Here is a 6,091-nt window from a genome sequence, read left to right on the forward strand (position 1 = left end):
TAAAAAGGTGCGCATTTTTTACAACCTTTAAATCAATAAATCTTCGAAAAAAAGGCGTTTGGAGAAACCGATTTTTAGGGCATAATTTGTTGAAATAATCATTTTTAAATATTTGAAACATAAATAAACATAATAGGTTTTCCAAATATATAAAGGATTTTACATAATTGTTTTATTTTCTATGCATAATTAAGTTTTTTTTTAAATCATTTCTCTTGAATGACCCTGTACATATATATATATCACAGCCCATGAACCTGTCATAAATTTGGCAGTATCGTATTATAGACAGATTTTCAAGGATAGTAAAATGAAAGAAGAAAAAAATATAGAATGTATTCAAGTCTTGTTGACCGCCTGTACAATAAAATTGATATTGATTTGATGATTTTTACTTTATTATTTATGAAAAATAATCTTTAATACGATACATGATTTTCAGTATGGCTCAGAACTGGTTCTAATCCAGCGTATATTAATCGGTTTTGTAGCCATGCTGGAAATACTTTTCTAATATAATGTATATGGTGCTTATTTAAATATTTAGTGTGCAAATAATTTCTTTTTTTTTCAAATACCTACAAAAAAAGAATTTATAATTTTTCGCTTATATTTCAACACAACCATAAAGAACTTTTCTAATATAATTTGATATAACAAATATCAAGAATTTTTACAAAATACATAAAAATATATATTTAAAGTTTGCTAATAATTTATTGAGAAACTTAGCGTAAAGTATTGCACACCTAATATACTGGTGAAATGTAAAGGCAAATCATTAAATTTATATTGCTAGCCAGCAGGGAAAAGGGAATGTGATTCTGACAAACAATTCCGATTTAAATTATCCCCCTTTTCTATTGTCTCCCCCCCCCCCTTCTTACCCACTTCCCTTTCAGGTACACCAAAATACAAGTTTTACTTCAACAAAATATTTAATTTTCGGCAATTTCAAATGGAGTTAATATGGCTGAATAGCAGCCCTTTTCTAGCAAGAAGCTTATAATAGTGCCTATAAAAAATGACCTCATACTGGCCTACCATTTGTGAATTTAAATGAAAATTGGCCAACCATTTAGTAATTTAGTCTGTGTATTGGCCTATCATTGGTCATTTGTATTGTATGACGTCCTTTTTTTAGGCATTATAAAGTGCTTTGGCTAGCCAGCCTCGGAGTTAGGGATTGATGGTCCTTTACATATAAGTAAGTCTAAGGAAGGATTTAACCTTTTTATTTTAATGGTTGAACAAAGACGACAAATTCCACAAATAGCTAATAATGAAATAAAAACAGATCACATATTCATCACAAAAAGTTATAGCTGTATATTTTATAAAAGCAGAATAAAGCCGTTCATTCTTATACTAAAGTAACAGGATGTTTGTGTGTTTGTACCGAAGGATCTCGCTAACCGCTGAACCGATCGGGTTCTCCTTAACAGGGTAGCTTCTCATAGGTCCCGGGAAGGTTTATAACTATTTTAGGGGAGGGTACCACCACCCTTCCAAGAGAAATCACAATAAAATCGAAAAAAATCGACATGAATTTAACAGCTGATAACATAGACAAATTATTTCTCAAATTAGATATTTAAAATTAAAAAAAACATTTAAATGCCACTAGAGGCCTCTAGGGGGTAGCCACTAGTTAATATTAATAGTGTTATTGACGGACGGTTGGACAAAGTGATTTTCATTTGTCAGAGAACATGATATACCCAAAAATTTGCAGACATATTTTTGATTAATAAAATATAATTGCTTTTTCGTCGTTTTTCTAAGATAGACAGGGATTTATATTATAGATTTTTAGCCTTCTACCTATAATGGCAACCGTGTGAATTATACATTTGGAATTATAGAGTAGCTTCGTTACTGAATATGGTGTTTTCTCTCTAATTCTGTCAGATTATATTGTCATCTAAGATGAAAATTAGGTCCTAGGACAAACACAGGAGTCCCAAACATCGGAGTGGAAACCTAACCTAACCTATTTTAAACTATCTTATAAGTTTTTAAATGCTAACCCCTGCGGGGGGCTTATTTGTATATTCATATCTTAACCTAACCTAATTTGTAAAGAAATACTTAATCAAATTAGTATTTTAACACTCCTGTGTTTATCCTGGAACCGAAATTTACTGTAATTCTATAAATATACATTATTTATAATAAATTATATAATTTATTTGCTTATTATCCAAATTCTAGCTGTAATTAATTTGAAAAAAATATTTGGTAACTTTAGATGATTTTTTATACCATATTCCTGTCAGAAAACCAAGAAAAGAGCCGAGTTAATACTGAGCTGGATCTTTAAATGTTTGAAGTTTTTACATCATTATTATTTTTTTAGTAGCGAAGCTACTCTATAATTCACTTTGTCCGTCCGTCCGTAACGCTATGGGGGAAATGGGATTTACTCAGCTCCTATAAAAGATAGAATGCTGAAATTTTTTGACAACATTCCCACCATTAAGGAGCACAATTAACTATAAAACATCAATGGCGGTCGGACGGCTTTTTAGCAGGTTTTAGGCTATTTTTTTATTTTCCACATTTTTCCTCATATCTTTGGTGTTTATGGTCCGATTTTCAAAATTTTTTCAGTTAGATATATCAAAATTAAATTTTCCGTCGTTTGAAGAAAACAACAATGACGGTCAGACTGCCTTTTTGCAGGTTTTGGGCTATTTTTATACTTTTTACATTTTCCCCCATATCTTTGGTGTTTATGGTCCGATTTTCAAAATTTTTTCAGTTAAAGATATCAAAATTAAATTTCCCGTCGTTTGAAGAAAACAACAATGACGGTCAGACTGCCTTTTTGCAGGTTTTTGGCTATTTTTATATTTTTTACATTTTTCCCCATATCTTTGTTGTTTAAGGACCGATTTTCAAAATTATTTCAGTTAAAGATATCAAAATTGAATTTCCCGTCATTTGAAGAAATCAACAATGACGGTCAGACTGTCTTTTTGCAGGTTTTTGGCTATTTTTTACATTTCCCCCCATATCTTTAGTGTTTATGGATCGATTTTCAAAATTTTTTCAGTTAAAGATATCAAAATTAGATTTCCCATCGTTTGAAGATAACAACAATGACCGTCAGTCCCATCCATGAATTTTTGTGCTTCGCTACTTATGGATGTTGTCATCCTTGTACTCATATATTATTAAAAGCGAAGCTTTTCTATAATTAGGGTCGGTCCGTCCGTCCGTCCGTAACGGATAGCTTTTTTCGTTAATTTAGACATGTTAGAATTTTCCTATCGATTTCAAATTTTGCATGGTGATTCCTTTAGTAGTTAGGTACGATTTAGAAAGCGTAGCAACTCTATAATCATTACCAAAATGTCCGTACGTCCATTTTTAACATATTGATTTTTTTTACTTTTTTAAATAGCTTTTTTCGTTAATTAAGGCATGTTAGAATTGTCCTATCGATTTCAAATTTTGCATGGTGATTCCTGTAATAGTTAGGTACGAGTTAGAAAGCATAGCAACTCTATAATCATTACCAGAATGTTCGTACGTCCATTTTAAACATGTTGATTCTTTTACATTTTTAACAACAAATTTGTATGTGACCTAATTATCCGATTGGTCTGATTTTTGGTATACTTATTCATGGGACAACAAAGTACAATATTATAAGCGAAGCAACTCTATAATCAAGTCCTAAAAATGTAAGTATGTCCATAAACATTATCCTGTATCAAGCAGTTTTTCAACAAATTTACTTACAATTTTGCTTTGACTCTTATACATTCGCATTCTGATTATTCAGTTCTGACATTATACAAGTGTTAATGTCCGTTTGTCCTACCGTTTCAGAGCTTCGCTTTTATGGATGTTGTCATCCTTGTTATTATTATTTTTACTCATATATTTTTGCTGAAAATTTTAAAAGTGGTTGTGATTTAAAGATTGCATATAGCCGTGGCCACTCGTAGCCAATATGATTTAAAGATCGCTATTAGGTTAGTGGCTGGCAGCGGCAACGGCTACACATTTTAAGATCCAGCTTTGTTGTAATTATTCGTAAAATATGAAGAGATAGGCAGACATATTGGTTGTTATCTATGTATATCAGACAAAAATCAAAATTATCCTTTTTTCCGATAGAAAACAACAACAATATTTTGTTAATTTTTCTATCATCCTCCGATCGGATTCTACTCTTCAGGGTATATACATATCTTTTAGGTTTCTTTCTGTCAGTCGATTAGAACATGGAGAAAAATTTCATTTAATGAAGGTGTGTCAAAAAATAAAGACTTCGCCCCAATACAGAGATCGCCCCGCTTTACCCTACATAAGCCTAGTCCAATAGGTACTTCATCTAAATGGAAAAAATCCATTTTTTTTATTTTTAGGTTAGGTAAGAAAACTCTGCGGAAATAGGATTTTTAGGCCTGTTGGTCTATTTTGATGTAAAAACTTGCTTTTATTGATTTTTTCTTCAATTTTTTTTTGTAATGAATAGGCACTTTATTTCTATTCATAAGGACATTATTTAAGATTAAGCAAGTTGGGGACTGGAACTCAAAAACCTATATGATAAAATAACAACACAAACATTAGAAAAAATATACTTAACCCTTGTGAGCACCCCCCCTAGCATGCTGGGGTCGGTCCCCGACTTGTGAATCATCTTAATAATGTCATTGTGAATAGACACAGTGTATTCAAGAAAAAAAAACTTAAGAAAAAAACAATTTAAGGTAAGTTTCTACATCAAAATAGACCAAAAAAGGCCTAAAAACCCATTTTCTTACCTAATCTAAACTAAAAATAATTTTTTTTTTTGATTTTATACCTATATGACCAGGCTTGCTCACTTTTGAAGTTTAGATGTCATTACGCCCCCCCCCCCCCGCTCTCTTATTTTCAGTCGCTCTGCATAGTAATTGAATGTCTACCTGCTAAAGAAAAAATTATTGTATGCTTGTCTGTCTTGGTAAAACTTTCCGTATCTCAGGGAGGGAGGGGTCATTCAGCTGCATATAAGACCAGTGCACAAAGTTTATAAGAACGTTTTCTTATTCGTTGACTTAATAAATTTGGGGAATATCATCAAATTTTGATTGGTTGGTTCATCAGTTGAGTAACCAAATGTTTCAACCATTAGTTGTAATCTACAGAAGGAGTAATTTAGTATAACATTGTTGGGGATGTACATCAATTTATCGGCCATTGTCTTATACCTTTAGATTTCTGGTAACTTAGCCATTATTATTGGATTTTAAATTCCCTTTTAGAAAGTATCAGTAAAAAATAATCATGACAAGAAAAGCAAAGATTATTTATTTAAAATTTTGAACAAGTCTTTCATAAAACCTCTCTCTATATGATTTATTTAAGGCTGAATTTGCATGACCTTAGCAAAGCAACCGATAAAATGGCCATGAATCAACTCACTTCAGGAATGGTTTTATGAAGAACTTTATAAAAGCAAACTTGTTAAAAATTTTAAATAATATTTGCTTTTCTTGTCATGATTATGCGTCAACTCCTAGAGAATGAAAATTGAACTTGAAATTTTCAAATTTAATTTTCTCAAAAACGGTTGCAATTTAGATTTTATTGCAAAGTGAAATTAAGTTACCTAACCTTGGGTAATGAAATGCACTATGTCCCAATTTAGGTTCTGACACAAAAGTCAAAGCACCTTCGAACGCACTGTGACTAATGACACCACTTTTCAAAAATTTTAGAATCAATCAGATTTCAATATTTTATTAGGCTTTTAAAGGGCGTTAAATTTGTTCTTTCGGCCATTGATTATTTGATTATCTGCTCCCTTCGCATTCAGACCCCCAGATGCTGTGCGCCAAGTCTACTAGTATAAATTCAAATTAGTAAAATATTATTTGGCAAAAGATTTATTTATAAAATACTAAGAAACTACAAAAAAAAAACAGTTAAAAGGATATTACAATTATTATCTTTTGGTTAAGTCGATAGGAATACACTTTTTAATGGGTTGTAACTACTTAAGTTTTATCTAAAGATATATAATTCTCTATTTGACTTATTTAACGAACAAGGAAATATTTTCAACTTGTTTTTATCACAAAATACA

Source organism: Acartia tonsa, chromosome 4, assembly GCF_053477335.1.
Source record: "Acartia tonsa isolate MP-2025a chromosome 4, ASM5347733v1, whole genome shotgun sequence".
Taxonomy (NCBI): domain Eukaryota; kingdom Metazoa; phylum Arthropoda; class Copepoda; order Calanoida; family Acartiidae; genus Acartia; species Acartia tonsa.